Raw genomic sequence first — 15654 nt, forward strand, 5'->3', positions numbered from 1 at the left:
CATCTCTACCTGTATCTGATTGTCTGAACGTTTATCTGTGTATTATTTTATTATTCTTTATTAATAAGTTACACATTTAAAAGCTCTCTGTTAATAATAAGTGACATTTTGTTCTCTCCCGTTTTTCTTTTGTCCTATTTTACTGTTTTATATAAATGCGGCTCCTCACGGCGCTCTAAACAATCATCACCTTCATCCAGCAGCTGCGTTTGGCGACATCTGGTGGTTGAGGGTGGAACTGCATCCTAAAGCTTCTTTAGTTACAATCTGATCAGATCAGAATTTGTTAGATTCTAAATGAAGAAATCCTGATTAGATTTTGGACTTTAATTGTAACCCTTAATTATCACTGATAATGCTAATAAACTAGCTCAGTACATGATGTGAATCAGTGGTTCTGCGGCTCCCTCTAGTGGTGAACGAGAGGAAATAATGAACTAATGAATGAGTAAGTGAATGAATAATAAACATGGTTACTTATGAATTAAGACTAATACTGAAGCAATAAATGAATAAATGGATGAATGAATGAAGAACTGAATGAGTGAATGAATGAATGAGTAAATGGATGAATGAATGAATGAGTGGATGAGTGAATTAATTAATGAATACATGAATAAGTGAATGATTGAATGAGTGAGTGAATTAATGAGTGAATGAATGGATGAATTTATCCTTTGTCTCTCACAGCCCTTGGACCCTACAGCAGTGGAAACATGGTCTCTGGAGTAACAGGTAACAGTGTGATGGATGAACTTGGCTTTATCTCCGTGGTAACAGACTCACCGTCAGGTATCAGGTGTCCACAGATCTCTCAGATGTTTGACTTTGATCTTAGTCCTTGGTGAACCAGCGCTCTTTATTTGGGTTCTACTCGGTCTGAGGAACTTTAGTTTGCTCCACTTGTTCACCTTCACTTTTATCTTCTTCACCTTGTTTCTTCAGAGTATGGTACACCTCACCTTGGGCTGTCTTGAGAGCTTCATATCCTCCTTCACCTTCACCTTTACCCTGATCCTGGTCCTTCAACGTCTGGTACACCTCAGCTTGGGTGGTCTTGAGAGCTTGGTATCCTCCTTCACCTTCACCTTTATCCTGACCCTGATCCTTTAGCGTCTGGGTGGTCTTAAGTGCCTCATACTGCCCTTCTCCTTCCCCTTTGCCCTCACCCTTCAGAGTCTGATACGTCTCAGCTTGGGTCTTGAGAGCCTCATATTCTCCCTCACCTTTACCCTGAGCATCTGGATTTTTGATGGGCTCGTACAAGCCTTCCTTTTCACCTTTCATTTGAATCGCCTCGTATCCGCCGTCTTCACCTTCTTCTAGCTTTTTTCCACTGCTTCCTCTCTTCCTCCGTTTGAGGCACAAGAAGGCTATTACCACAAGAATGACCCCAAGTATCAGCAGCAACAGAGTCACCACGAGTACTGCGTTGATGGCTGGTGGTTCTCCTGGAGAAAAAACACAGAGGAAGTAAGAAGATGTTGCTCCAGAATCTTAAGGATCTGTTTCACAAAAGGTCACCATGTACTTCTGTGTAGGGTGGGATGTTATACACTGTGGAGTCACATTATTATGACCACTTCCTACCCATGAAGGAGGTCACGTTTGGTTGGTATATAAGGTGTGGAAGAACTCTCAACCCAATTGAGTAAGAATCCATCCTTGCAGACCACAAACACCTTTACCTATGATGATCATCTTCCCTGGACCGGATGGGATCTTCCAACGAGACGATGCAACACGTCACACGACTAGAAATGTCCCACACTGGTTGGAAGAGCATGACCGAGACCTCCAAGTACTACCCTGACCCCCCTAATTCCCCAGATTTGAACCCAGTTGAGCATCTGTGGGAGCACCTCAATGGTGGTTGGCTCTGTGGATCCTCCCCCAGGCACCTCCATCAGCTGTGGAATGCAGATACCTGTGAGAACCTACCAGGACCTTACTGTCTTGCTGCTGTCCATGCTGCACAAAGGGCGGTCACGCTGGATATTAGCTGGTGCTCATAATAATGTGACTCGACAGTGTATTAGAGTGAAGAAGTTCATAAGTATAGTTACTGTACATCTGACCACATCTGTACACAAATCCACAAAGTTGAATCAGTCCATCTGGACACAAGTTTGTTGTAGAGAAATGTTTCATCACTCATCCATTATTTGTATGATTAACTCTGTGACATAACATTTCTAAGTTTCTAGCATCGATTCTCAACCCTTTGGTAGGTAGCACGGAACATCACATTCAGAACGAAGAAAAGAAGGCACTAAGGTCCTACTCAGGGACACCACCGACACACCTGGGTTCAAATAAAATCCGAGGAAGTACCACATTTCACGGACCACATCAACTCGGTGGACAAACACATCAAGTTCACAAGAGAGGATGCAAGCAACAACGTTTTAGCCTTCTTAGACTGTGAAATTGCTAGTAAAGATGGGGGACGGTTGAAAGTAAATGTTTACCGCAAACCAACGCACACGGACCAGTACTTAAGGTTTGACTCCCCTCATCCATTGGAGCACAAACTAGGAGTCATCAGGACGCTGCACCACCGGGCGAACAGCATCCCCACAGACACTACGGCCAAGGATAGAGAGAAATTTCATGTCAAGAAGGCCCTTGGTGAATGTGGTTATCCCAACTGGGCATTCATAAAAGCGGGAAAAATGCTCAAACAAAGACTCAGACTGATGAAGTCACTTGGATGAGTGACGAAACGTTTCTCTACAACAAACTTGTGTCCAGATGAACTGATTTAACTTTGTGGAAGTAGAAGGAAGCTTTCTGCTCCTGGAAGAACGAGGTCTGAATGGTCGGTAATGTGATGGAATCATGGTAAAAGAGGTAACAATTGAGACGGGGTACTACAGAGGACCTACTGAAAAGGACCAAGGATTGGAATCGAACCAGAGAAAGACGTTCGACTGGACGAGGTCTAAACCATGAGACAAAACAGTTGTTTAGGTTCAGCAAGAGAAGGAAGCAGGAACTGGGGCTGAGTAAAGGAAGGAAGCCAGAGGTGCACCAGGAGCAAACGATGGAGCCAGAACAAGGACTGAGATGTAATGGACTGCAGGAAGGAAGCAGGTTTAAGAACTGAGGGAAGCAGGAGACAGACTGAGGCTGGTTGTACCTTTTCCTGAGTGTACAGTGTTGCTGGGGTAGGACACACCCTTGTCCTTAAATTCAGCCCTGCACCTGTAGAACCCTTCCACTGGGGGGTAGATGTAGGACCCTGACTCACTCGGCACGCTCTTCCATTCTGCATACTCACTCTCAGCATGATACCATCGAAAGGAACCTGCACTGTGTGGGTGTTGGCACTCCAGCCTGTTGGTACGATTGACCAGTTGAGCCGCTGAAGGAACCGCTGATACAAACACATGCACAGGTCCGAATATTATTCTGGTTTGTAATTAGAATGTTGATGTGTTTTGTGATGTGATTGTGACATTGACTTTACCCATGATCCTGAGCACCTGCTCATCAGAGACGTCATGGAGTTGTGGAGCATTTGAGTCGAGGTGTTTGTAACTGTAGGTGGCTTCACACTTGTATGAGCCATTGTTCTTGTTTGAGATGTTCTGGATGACGTATTCCTTCTCTTTGCCTCTCGAGATCTCTGTCTTATTCTTTAAAAAGACAACTTCATCTGGACTGTCCACACCCCGAACTTCACAGAGGAGAGACATACTTTTACCCTCCACCATAGGGTCCAGAGCCTGCAGCATCACTAGCTTATCTGGAAGAGACAAAAACAAAAAGATAGATATTAAAGCTCAACTCTGAGGTGTCCAGAACCTTTCTGAAAACTCCAGTCTTGCCTGGTTCATCCTGCAAATCCCAGGGGCTCTTGCCTACAGCAAGTCACCCATCCTGTAGGTACTGATGCCCCCATACAGGACAGAACTCAGGACCGTGGACTCATCTGACCACAGCACACATGTCCACTATCTATCGGTCCATCTGAGATGAGCTCAGGCCAAGAGAACTCTGAGGAGCTTCTGTTTAGAATCAGACTTTCAGGTTGCATTTCTCAGTGCCGTGGTGGACTGTGTTAGATAACAGTTTTCTGAAGTTCTCCCGAGCCCATGTGACTGTATTTATCACATCAGCAGGACGGTTTCTCATGCAGTGCTGTCTGAGGACTCAAAGTTTACTCACATTTAACGTTGTGTTTCCAACTTTACTCAACACAGACTACACAGATATCCTGAATCCTTTCACAATATCATGTACAGTAGATGGTGAAACACTAAATGATCTTTTTGAACTCACTGACCATTCTTTATTGAAGTTTGAAACACACTGGTAAACAATGAGCCATCATTGCTTGTACAGACTGATTCTTTGGTGGATCTTCCTTTTATACCCAATTTCACTACCCCGACTACTAATAATAGAAATCTAAGTAAAGTATAAAAACAATAATAATAGGAATAGAATTTAAATATATTAATATTATTATTACTATTAGTAATCATAATTTAATAATAAAATAACAATAAATAATAAAAATAATTATAGTAGGAAACTTAATTTAAATATAATAAAAAATACTACTACTACTACTACTACTAATAATAATAATAAATAGTACTACTACTGTACTTCCAATAATAGAAATGTAATTAAAATATAATAGTTTTATGAATAATAAAATAATTAATAATTAAAATATCATAACTACTACTACTACTACTAATAAAAAATATTAATTATAATAATAATAAATAATGTAAATAATAATTACAAAATAATAATAATAACAATAATAATTAAAATAACAACAACAATAATAATAATATAATAATAATAATATGTATATAATAATAATAATTTTATTATTATAATATTATTAACATAATAATAACAATAAAAAATAATATAATAATAATAATGATATTAAATAATAAAATAATAATAACAATAATAACATAATAATAATAAAAATAAAATAATTATAATAATAAAATAATGTTAATAATAATATTAATTAAATAAAAATATTATTAATAATAATTTGAATGAATAATAATAATAAAATAATAATATTAATAATAATGATAACAGACTGACATTTAAATTAAATAATATTAACAATAATAATTGAAAATTTTATTAAAATATAATAACAAAGTAATAATTATAATAATTAAGATATAATGGTACTACTCTTCCTATCCTACTACTAATAAAAATAAAAATTGTCTAATTAATAATAATAATAATAATAACAGAAATAACATTTAAATAATTAATAATAATAATAATAATAATAATAAATAATAATAATAATAATAATAATAAAAAAAATAAAAAAAACGTGACGTTACTTGAGACTCTGAGAGTGATGGCGTTACTGCGCATGGTTCCATTTTTGCACCAGAAGATGGAGCTCTTGTCTCCTCCTCTTACTTCAGCATGGATGGTTGCTCTGTGTTTGTTGTCTCTCCACTCATCCTCATGTGGTAAATAAACATAATATTCAACTCCTTGTTTTGTATAACGACATTGCCACCCATGAATCCCAGTCTCCACATAGAGCTCCATCAAGCTGCCGCTGCCTGGATAAACCAGTGATCTTCTGCTTAGTAAAGTAAGCTTGTGAACAGCCTCCATGTCTAAAATACAGAGGAGGAGTAAAATGTATATTTATTTATTTATTTATTTTACCCTCTTATACCTGAATTATACACCACAGAGCTCAGGGGTTTAGGAACACCAGTCACCTGCTCATCACAATCAGCACCAAATGCATCTGATGTTGGTGACCACATGCTGATATTCCATTCTAAAGCCAAAAAGCATTAATGAGGGTGTCTACATACTTCTGGCCATGAGGTGTATTACATAAGAACCTTAGCAATGATTAAATGCACGGTTTATAGTTGCTAGAAACAGTGAGGAGGAATTAAACATCCTAGTTGTTATTATAACGTCCAATTCAATCATTAGAAGTGGTGTCCACATACTTTTGGTCATGTACAGTGTAGAAGAGATTTTTTGAGAAGGTCCACTTTATTCTGAAAGGGGTTAGTAAGTTAATGATTATGATGCTGGTTCCTCTCTGTACTGAGCATGTTGTGATGTCATACCGAGCACATCGATCTGCCGTTCCGGACTCTGAACGCTGTTCTCCTTACAGAAGTACCTCCCAGAGTTATTCAGTGTTGCCATGGCGATGTGCAGGACACCGTCGGTGGAATTTTGAGGTTGATCGTTGAAGTACCACTTGACGTTGGAGGTGAGAACCTCAGAACCACGTTTACACTGCAGAGTTACTTCATCAGACACGTAGAGGTGAGGAAACTTGGGGAACAGGACCACTGAGAACACAACCAGAGAAAGAAAACAGTCGTTCTGTTGATGTAAATACTCCAAACAACCCCAAACTCACCCTCTACCCCAACCACCGGCCCACCCACGACTGCAGATGTGGAGAGAAGTTACTGATGTCGAGGATGGATGGAGTAGAAAAGAGACTTTGAGCTGATTATTAGGAACTTAAGCTGCATCCGGAATCACATACTTAGAGAGTGTGCACTAGATTGGAGGAAGTATGCACTACTCTGCCGGTAAAGAAGTACATACTTCCAGTACAGAAGTATGCAGTATGCACACAACAAAGCTACGTACTACATCCGCCATCTTACCAACGTCAAGTGATGACGTGGGGACATGATGACGTAATATCACCATGGTTACAGACTCATTACAAACCCCACTCGACAATATTTTGGATATTTATCGTGTTTTTGTTATTGATTCATCTTTAAAATGTTTTATTTTATTTATCTTACTTACACTTGTGAACAGAGGACTCAGAGGACCGCTATCTTTCTTGTTTCTTATTCCGCTTCAATCGCCTACGCAGCTCCAGTTGCATTATGGGATACATTAACGGACCGCAAGTGTGCATCGCTTGCATACTCAAACATGGCTGCCCGATAAGTAGGTCATCCGGGTACTTCTCGCGTACCTCTTTGTGTATAATATGTATTTGGACACACTGACCGCTCTCGCGTCCTCATTTCGCGTACTATTGAGTATGGAAGTATGCGATTCCGGACGCAGCTATAGTCTTTAAAAGTTCTGACTTATTTATGATTTTATATCCTAATACAATCAGATACAGCAGGGTGTGGGTGTGTGTGTGTGTGTGTGTGTGTGTGTGTCAAAGTGTGTGTGTGTGTGTGTGTGTGTGTGTCTCAAAGTGTGTGTGTGTGTGTGTCAAAGTGTGTGAGTGTGTGTCTGGGGGAGCACAGAGAGAGCTGCACACTAGCAGCACTCTATACTCACACCTGCCACCAGGTGAGGGACAGTGGGTGACCATGTCTCATACACACACACACACACACACACACACACACACACACGCACGCACGCACACACACACACACACAAACTGATTATTATTAGTTATTACTACCTCATTATTGTATATATTATACTTTTTATTGTTATTATTTTGCACTGTTTTTATTAATATTTTATTCTATTCTATATTTTTTGCACATGTAACTGTTCTGTATATTTTTGTTTTTTCTTATTTTTATTTTTTATATTTCCCTGTAACTTGCTTTGGCAATACGAATGTCCTTATTTGTCATACCAATAAAGCTTCTTTTGAGTTTGAGTTTGTGTGTTGTGTATGTATAGTGTGTGTATAGTGTGTGTATAATATGTGTAAGTGTGTGTAGCGAGTGTGCGTCTGAGTATGTATAGTGTGTGTGTATAGTATGTGTTTGTGTGAGTGTGTATAGTTTGTGTGTAGTTTGTGTGTAGTATGTGTGAGTGTGTAGTGTGTGGATTGCATATGTGTTTGTGTGAGTTGTGTAGTGTGTGTGTATAGAGTGTGCAGTGTGTATAGTGTGTGTATAGTGTCTAGTGTGTGTAGTGTGTGTATAATATGTGTGTGTGTGTTACCTTTTAGTTCTTGTGATGCAGATGTGAGTGTGTGTAGTGTGTGTATAATATGTGTGAGTGTGTGTAGTGTGTGTATAGTGTCTAGTGTGTGTAGTGTGTGTATAATGTGTGTGTGTGTGTGTGTTACCTTTTAGTTCTTGTGATGCAGATGTGTGTGTGTAGTGTGTGTATAATGTGTGTGTTACCTTCTAGTTCTTGTGATGCAAATGTGAGTGTGTGTAGTGTGTGTATAATGTGTGTGTGTGTGTGTGTTACCTTTTAGTTCTTGTGATGCAGATGTGAGTGTGTGTAGTGTGTGTATAATATTTATGTGTGTGTGTAACCTAGTTCTTGTATGTATAGTGTGTGTGTAATATGTGTAAGTGTGTGTAGCGAGTGTGCGTCTGAGTATGTATAGTGTGTGTGTATAGTATGTGTTTGTGTGAGTGTGTATAGTTTGTGTGTAGTTTGTGTGTAGTATGTGTGAGTGTGTAGTGTGTGGATTGCATATGTGTTTGTGTGAGTTGTGTAGTGTGTGTGTATAGAGTGTGCAGTGTGTATAGTGTGTATAATATATGTGTGTGTAGTGTGTGTATAGTGTCTAGTGTGTGTAGTGTGTGTATAATATGTGTGTGTGTAGTGTGTGTGTGTGTTACCTTCTAGTGCCTGTGCTGCAGATGTGAGGTTCCAGAGCGCTGCAGACACACACAGAACAATAATTCATCAGCACAGATCTTCTCATCACACATTTGATTTGTCCACCTCATCAGCTGGAGGGTCAGTGGACGGCGACTACACATGATCCTGATCCAAGATTCAAGAGTTTTATTGTCGTGTGCACAGAAGAACCAGCAGTTACTCTGTACAATGAAATTCTTACTCTGTTCCTCCTCCAAACATAAGTAAGTATTAAACATAACACAACATTACACTAACACAAAAAAAACACTTTTAAATATATAAATATAAAACTTTTCTGTACAGAGGAATAAAAAAAGGAATAGTGTGTGCGTAGTGTGTGTGTAGTGTGTGTATAGTGTGTGCGTAGTGTGTGTATTGTGTGTGTAAAGTATGTGTGAGTGTGTATAGTGTGAGTATAGTGTGTGTGTAAAATATGTGTGAGTGTGTATAGTGTGTGTGAATAGTGTGAGTATAGTGTGTGTATTGTGTGTGTAAAGTATGTGTGAGTGTGTATAGTGTGTGTGTATAGTGTGAGTATAGTGTGTGTGTTGTGTGTGTAAAATATGTGTGAGTGTGTATAGTGTGTGTGTATAGTGTGAGTATAGTGTGTGTATTGTGTGTATTGTGTGTGTAAAGTATGTGTGAGTGTGTATAGTGTGTGTGTATAGTGAGTATAGTGTGTGTGTTGTGTGTGTAAAATATGTGTGTGTGTATAGTGTGAGTATAGTGTGTGTATTGTGTGTGTAAAGTATGTGTGAGTGTGTATAGTGTGTGTGTATAGTGTGAGTATAGTGTGTGTATTGTGTGTGTAAAGTATGTGTGAGTGTGTATAGTGTGTGTGTATAATGTGAGTATAGTGTGTGTATTGTGTGTGTAAAGTATGTGTGAGTGTGTATAGTGTGTGTGTGTGTATAGTGTGAGTATAGTGTGTGTAGTGTAAGTGTGAATCCTCTAGACTCTCTCATTACTGAGCAGGAACTTAAAGACAACATTAAAAAACTAAAAACAAAGAAATCATCAGGACCTGACGGGATCCTGAATGAAATGATCAAACACAGCAGCTCCAAATTTCACCTGGCGATGTTAAAAGTCTTTAACCTGGTTCTGAGTGTCGGTTCCTTCCCTGAAATCTGGAATCAAGGTCTCATAACACCCATCTACAAAAGTGGAGATAAATTCCACCCTAATAATTACCGGGGCATCTGTGTGAGCAGTAACCTGGGGAAGTTATTCTGTAGTATCATTAACTCACGATTATTACACTTCCTTACCCAACACAACGTCCTGAGTAAAAGTCAGATTGGTTTTCTACCAAATTACCGCACTACCGATCATATTTACACCCTACACACCCTGATCCAAAAATATGTAGTTCAAAATAACTCTCAAATATTTGCATGTTTTATTGATTTAAAAAAAGCTTTTGATTCCATTTGGCATGAAGGATTGTTTTATAAAATGTTAGAGAGTGGTGTAGGGGGTAAAACATACGATCTTATTAAATCCATGTACACAGAAAACCAGTGTGGAATAAGAATCGGCAGTAAGAGAAACATCTCATCTCTCAGGAGCGTGGAGTGAGACAGGGCTGCTGTTTAAGTCCAACTCTATTTAACATCTATATTAATGAATTGGCCTCCATGTTAGAGCACTCAGCCACGCCCGGTCTCACTCTACACGACTCAGAGATTAAACTCCTGCTGTATGCAGATGATCTGGTCCTGCTGTCCCCCAGCGCTCAGGGTCTCCAGCACAAACTGGACCTGCTGCAGCAGTACTGTCAGACCTGGGCCCTGACCGTCAACCTCAAAAAGACCAAAATTATGACCTTCCAGAAAAGAGCCAGATCTCAGGGAACCAAACACACATATAAATTAGGACACCATGAAATTGAGCACACTAAAGATTATACTTACCTCGGACTGAACATCAGTTCCACAGGAAACTTTAATCCGGCAGTAAATGAACTGAGAGAAAAAGCTCGCAGGGCGTCGACGCCATAAAACGTCAAACATTCGTGGAAATTCCAGTTCGAATCTGGCTTAAAATTTTTGAATCAATAATTGAACCGATTGCTCTATATGGCAGTGAAGTTTGGGGTTCACTTACACACCATCAATTCCATAATTGGGACAAACATCCATTAGAGACCCTGCACACAGAGTTCTGTACAACCATCCTAAAGGTGCACAGACACACCACGAACACACACCAACACACCACTAACACACACACCAACACACCACTAACACACACCAACACACCACTAACACACACCAACACACCACTAACACACACCAACACACCACTAACACACACACCAACACACCACGAACACACACCAACACACCACTAACACACACACCAACACACCACTAACACACACCAACACACCACTAACACACACCAACACACCACTAACACACACCACTAACACACACCACGAACAATGCGTGCAGGGCAGAATTAGGCCGATTTCCACTAATTATCAACATACAGAGAAGAGCATCAACTTCTGGAAACATCTAAATGAGAGCGACCCCCAAACTTATCATTATAAAGCCCTGAAACACCAAGAGCTGAGCAAACATACCAGTCCCCTCATCCAACTGGTCCTGAGTCACTGCACCCATACACCACTAACACACACAGATACACCACTAACACACACAGACACCCTAATAACACACACAAACACATTACTAACACACGCCGACACACCACTAACACACACTAACACAATAAAGACTCAGGAACAGAAGAAATCTGCAAACCCAATTAAAATAAACCAAATTACACAAAAACTCAGAACTAAATATCTGAATTATTGGGAAACTGAAACTAAATCTCAAAGTAAAATGCAGTTATTTATTATTTGTTGTTATTTGTTGTTATTTGACCCTAAACAGACACTACAGTGCAGCAGATTATCTGAGCACAGTATCCGACCCTAAATTAAGAAACACCCTGACGAGGTACAGACTGAGCGCACACGACCTGGCCGTGGAGACGGGGCGACACACCCGGTCCTGGCTGCCCCGGGAGGAGAGGTCGTGTCAGCACTGCACTCTCAGTACAGTAGAGACGGAGCTGCACTTCCTCACCCGGTGTACCAAGTACCACCACGTCCGCTCCCAATTCTTCCCTAAATTTAATAACATCATCCCCAACTTCACCTCCCTCCCAGACCCCGACAAACTGCCCCACCTACTGGGGGAGCACAGAGAGAGCTGCACACTAGCAGCACTCTATACTTACACCTGCCACCAGGTGAGGGACAGTGGGTGACCATGTCTCATACACACACACACACACGCACACACAAGCACACACACACACACACACACACACACTCACACACACACACACATACACACACACACACACGCACAAACTGATTGTTTTACTACCTCATTATTGTAAATATTATACTTTTTATTGTTATTATTTTGCACTGTTTTTATTAATATTTTATTCTATTCTATATTTTTTGCACATGTAACTGTTCTGTATATTTTTGTTCTTTCTTATTTTTATTGTTTATATTTCCCTGTAACTTGCTTTGGCAATACGAATGTCCTTATTTGTCATGCCAATAAAGCTTCTTTTGAGTTGAGTAAGTAGTGTGTACTGTGTGTGTAAAGTATGTGTGAGTGTGTATAGTGTGTGTGTATTGTGTGTGTATAGTGTGAGTATAGTGTGTATTGTGTGTGTAAAGTATGTGTGAGTTTGTATAGTGTGTGTATAGTGTGAGTATAGTGTGTGTTTTGTGTGTGTAAAGTATGTGTGAGTGTGTATAGTGTCTGTGTATAGTGTGTGTATAGTGTGAGTATAGTGTGTATTGTGTGTGTAAAGTATGTGTGAGTTTGTATAGTGTGTGTATAGTGTGAGTATAGTGTGTGTTTTGTGTGTGTAAAGTATGTGTGAGTGTGTATGGTGTGTATGTATAGTGTGAGTATAGTGTGTGTATTGTGTGTGTAAAGTATGTGTGAGTGTGTATAGTGTGTGTATAGTGTGTTTGTGTTTGTAAAGTATGTGTGAGTGTGTATAGTGTGAGTATAGTGTGTTTTTCTGTGTGTAAAGTATGTGTGAGTGTGTATTGTGTGTGTAAAGTATGTGTGAGTGTGTATAGTGTGAGTATAGTGTGTGTATTGTGTGTGTAAAGTATGTGTGAGTGTGTATAGTGTGTGTGTATAGCGTGAGTATAGTGTGTGTATAGTGTGTGTAAAGTATGTGTTAGTGTGTATAGTGTGTGTGTATAGTGTGAGTATAGTGTGTGTTGTGTGTGTAAAGTTTGTGTCAGTGTGTATAGTGTGTGTGTATAGTGTGAGTATAGTGTGTGTATTGTGTGTGTAAAGTATGTGTGAGTGTGTATAGTGTGTGTGTATAGCGTGAGTATAGTGTGTGTATAGTGTGTGTAAAGTATGTGTTAGTGTGTATAGTGTGTGTGTATAGTGTGAGTATAGTGTGTGTTGTGTGTGTAAAGTTTGTGTCAGTGTGTATAGTGTGTGTGTATAGTGTGAGTATAGTGTGTGTATTGTGTGTGTAAAGTATGTGTGAGTGTGTATAGTGTGTGTATAGTGTGAGTATAGTGTATTGTGTGTGTAAAGTATGTGTGAGTGTGTATAGTGTGAGTATAGTGTGAATTGTGTGTGTAAAGTATGTGTGTGAGTGTGCATAGTCTGTGTGTAGTGTGTGTATTGTGTGTTTTGTGTGTGTATTGTGTGTATATTGTGTATAGTGTGTAAAGTATGTGTGTGAGTGTGAATAGTGTGTGTGTAGTGTGTGTATTGTGTGTGTTGTGTGTATATTGTGTAGTGTGTGTATAGTGTGTGTTTAGTGTGTGTATAGTGTGTGTATTGTGTGTGCAAAGTATGTGTGAGTGAGTATAGTGTGTATTGTGTGTGTAAAGTATGTGTGTGAGTGTGTATAGTGTGTGTGTATAGTGTGAGTATAGTGTGTGTGGTGTGTGTATATTGTGTATTGTGTAGATATTGTGTGTGTATTGTGTGTGTGTAGTGTGTGTATTTTGTGTATTGTGTGTGTATTATGTGTGTATAGTGTGTGTAGTGTGTGTAGTGTCTGTGTATATTGTGTGTATATTGTGTGTATAGTGTGTGTGAGTGTGTGTGTGTTTATAGTGTGTATAGTGTGTGTGAGTGTGGGTGTATAGTGTGTGTGTGTATAGTGTGTGTGTAGAGTGTGTGTGAGTGTGGGTGTATAGTGTGTGTGTATAGTGTGTGTGAGTGTGTGTTAGTATAGTGTGAGTATAGTGTGTGTGTAGTGTCTGTGTATAGTGTGTGTATAGTGTGTGTGAGTGTGTATAGTGTGAGTGTAGTGTGTATTGTGTGTGTAAAGTATGTGTGTGAGTGTGTATAGTGTGTGTGTGTATAGTGTGAGTATAGTGTGTATTGTGTGTGTGTGGTGTGTGTATATTGTGTATTGTGTAGATATTGTGTATAGTGTGTGTATAGTGTGTGTTTAGTGTGTGTATAGTGTGTGTGTATAGTGTGTATTGTGTGTGTAAAGTATGTGTGAGTGTGTATAGTGTGAGTATAGTGTGTATTGTGTGTGTAAAGTATGTGTGTGAGTGTGTATAGTGTGTGTGTGTATAGTGTGAGTATAGTGTGTATTGTGTGTGTAAAGTATGTGTGTGAGTGTTTATAGTGTGTGTGTATAGTGTGAGTATAGTGTGTAAAGTATGTGTGTGAGTGTGTAGTGTGTGTATTGTGTGTATTGTGTGTATATTGTGTATTGTGTGTGTAAAGTATGTGTGTGAGTGTGTAGTGTGTGTATTGTGTGTATATTGTGTATAGTGTGTGTATAGTGTGTGTTTAGTGTGTGTATAGTGTGTGTGTGTATAGTGTGTATTGTGTGTGTAAAGTATGTGTGAGTGTGTATAGTGTGAGTATAGTGTGTATTGTGTGTGTAAAGTATGTGTGTGAGTGTGTATAGTGTGTGTGTATAGTGTGAGTATAGTGTGTAAAGTATGTGTGTGAGTGTGTAGTGTGTGTATTGTGTGTATTGTGTGTATATTGTGTATTGTGTGTGTAAAGTATGTGTGTGAGTGTGTATAGTGTGAGTATAGTGTGTATTGTGTGTGTGTAGAGTGTATATTGTGTATTGTGTGGATATTGTGTGTGTATAGTGTGTGTGTAGTGTGTGTATTTTGTGTATAGTGTGTGTATAATGTGTGTGTGTAGTGTGTGTAGTGTCTGTGTATTGTGTGTGTAAAGTATGTGTGTGAGTGTTTATAGTGTGAGTGTGTATAGTGTGAGTATAGTGTGTATTGTGTGTGTAAAGTATGTGTGTGAGTGTTTATAGTGTGTGTAGTGTGTGTGTATTGTGTATAGTGTGTGTATAGTGTGTGTATAGTGTGTGTATAGTGTGTGTTTAGTGTGTGTATAGTGTGTGTGTGTATAGTGTGTATTGTGTGTGTAAAGTATGTGTGAGTGTGTATAGTGTGAGTATAGTGTGTATTGTGTGTGTAAAGTATGTGTGTGAGTGTGTATAGTGTGTGTGTGTATAGTGTGAGTATAGTGTGTATTGTGTATGTAAAGTATGTGTGTGAGTGTTTATAGTGTGTAGTGTGTGTGTATTGTGTGTATATTGTGTATAGTGTGTGTATAGTGTGTGTTTAATGTGTGTATAGTGTGTGTGTGTGTATAGTGTGTATTGTGCGTGTAAAGTATGTGTGAGTGTGTATAGTGTGAGTATAGTGTGTATTGTGTGTGTAAAGTATGTGTGTGAGTGTGTATAGTGTGAGTATAGTGTGTAAAGTATGTGTGTGAGTGTGTAGTGTGTGTATTGTGTGTATATTGTGCAGTGTGTGTATAGTGTGTGTGAGTGTGTATAGCATGAGTATAGTGTGTATTGTGTGTGTAAAGTATGTGTGTGAGTGTGTATAGTGTGTGTGTATAGTGTGAGTATAGTGTGTATTGTGTGTGTGTAGTGTGTATATTGTGTATTGTGTGAATATTGTGTGTGTATAGTGTGTGTATTTTGTGTATAGTGTGTGTATAATGTGTGTGTGTAGTGTCTGTGTGTAGTGTGTGT

The sequence above is a fragment of the Trichomycterus rosablanca genome, chromosome 3 (assembly GCF_030014385.1).
Source record: "Trichomycterus rosablanca isolate fTriRos1 chromosome 3, fTriRos1.hap1, whole genome shotgun sequence".
Classification (NCBI taxonomy): domain Eukaryota; kingdom Metazoa; phylum Chordata; class Actinopteri; order Siluriformes; family Trichomycteridae; genus Trichomycterus; species Trichomycterus rosablanca.